Source organism: Camelina sativa, chromosome 12, assembly GCF_000633955.1.
Source record: "Camelina sativa cultivar DH55 chromosome 12, Cs, whole genome shotgun sequence".
NCBI lineage: Eukaryota > Viridiplantae > Streptophyta > Magnoliopsida > Brassicales > Brassicaceae > Camelina > Camelina sativa.
In genome coordinates, this window is record NC_025696.1 from 12235360 (window position 1) to 12237539 (window position 2180).

Genomic DNA, 2180 nt, shown 5'->3' on the forward strand with positions numbered 1-2180 from the left:
TTAACATGTTGGGATGGACTGAAGGCTAAAGGCATGCCAGTGTGAAAGACTACCCACATGCAACAGTCCTCTGATCTTCGACAATTCAAGAGGTTGTGATAGTTTCTAGTGAAGGTTCTGAACAAGTGGCTGATACGATAAAGGTCTGGTTAGTGTTCTGATTTCTGCATTGTTTAATATTTAAAATAAAATAAATAAAATTTTTTTTGATGCTCATGTGCGTTTAATTCTCGATCTGGGTCCCTCAGAATCTATCATTAGTGGCTGTGTGTATATGTGTGTTTGATTCATGAATCTGTTAAATTGGGTTGTAAAAGAGGAAGAATGAGATTTATTAATGCACTGATATTAATTGTGATTGAATGAATTAACATTGAATGCAGTCAAATGAGGAAATAGATGCGGTGTACACTGATGTTTAATTGAGTGGTTTCAGGAAATCTTTAATGCTTTGGGCCGAGTTTGTGCAGCCCATTGAGACTCACAGATGTGTATAAAAAGGAGCGGCTAGGGTTTTGGCGTTTTCCTCATCACCTCTGTCATTTCAATCCTGTGTCGATTAAACTTCTGCTCAAATCTCTCTCTTCTCTTCTCAATCAACTCTCTAACCATCATGAAGTCCATCTTTAGTGGTTTCCACTATGACTCCAGCTCAGATGAGGAGCTCCACACACCACCGTCTTCGTTGCCTCCGCCAACTCCACATGTTCCGATCGATCTCCGACTCGGGTGGATCAGTTTCCCTCGCCTTTTCATGGGAATCAAGAGACCTGCGACTCCTCGTCTTCTCCGCCGAGAGAGGTGACTTCTCGATTTCCGGTGGTAGATCTTACCGGTGATGTGCCTGTACCTGTCCTGCCATCTCAAGGAGTCTCATCCCGTCTACGCAAAAGACAACCGCCTGCTGATTTCGACAGTCGTGACCCCAAGCGCCCATCTCTCCACAGAGATAAGGGCACGTCCACCGCATCTCGAGGAGCTTCATCAAAGGACTTCGATGCCAAACGGTTCATCTCCTCAGAGGCTGTTCGACAATATGGGTTCTTTGCCTCTCGAACGCTCGCTCCAGAGTCTGTTATCCACTAGATGCGGCAGACAAGGCTAGGGAGTTCATAGACAAAGCTGGGCTGCTTAAAACCATTACTCAGATTGGCTCGTACGACTCAGAGTTGGTCTATGAATTATGGGCGAATCTCTCAACGATCAAGATTGAGGGGGAGTCTGTCGACGTGCTTGTCCGAGACTGGATCTATGAGTTCTCTCCAAGCCGTATCAATGCCCTGTTTGGTCTGAGGTCTGTGGATGTGCGTGAACAGAGATTGCAGACGGCTGCAATTCTGGAGGAGGATCTGGCTCTGTTTCTCTCTGATGGAAGGGTCAAATCCTGCAAGCAGCTGGTGTCCACTGCAATCAAGAACCCGGTGATCAAGGATCTGCATCGGATCTGCTGTAGCAACTGGTCTCCCACGGTGAACACGAGGTACATCTCGACGAATAGGGCTCTGGTGATCTACATGATCATGCATGGGATTTCGTTCGATTTTGGATGGATGATCTACGACCAGATCATTCAACTGGGGTTGCAAGCTCAGTCTGGCTTCCGGTTGCCGTTTTCCAGTCTCATCTATCAGTTGCTGACTGCTCAGAGACTTGTCCCTAGTTTGTCATCAAAAGATGCAAAGAAGACAAAGGGGAAGAAGACAACATCCGTCCCTGTTGAACCTGTTTCTCCAAAAGGGTCATCTGCAGAGCGCAAAGCCATCCGGTTGGCAATCAAGATCCTGCAAGATGCCTTGGAAGCTGGTAAGTAGTTTCTCACTTTGATGTTCACTCAAATTTCTGGTTTAGTTTCTTGGTATTTTTGACTAAACTGTGCCAAACAAGCAAGGGGAGATGAGTCTGATTCAGAGGCCTGAGGGGGAGATTAAACTATGGGGGAGCAGTTGTTTTTGTTGCTCCCAGTTTTTGTTGATTTTAAATGTGTTTCTCCCCTGTTAAAACTTGAGACTTGTTTTATTTTATTCTGTTTTGGTTTTTGAACAATTTATTTTAACAAGTCCTTATCGGTTAACCGTCTTGTGTTGATTGCTGGAATTTTTTTAGTACGGATGTGTCTTGTCTTGGCTGCGTTGTCTGTGCATTTTCAGGTTTGATGCTGCGGTTGCTTGTGTAGCAAGATT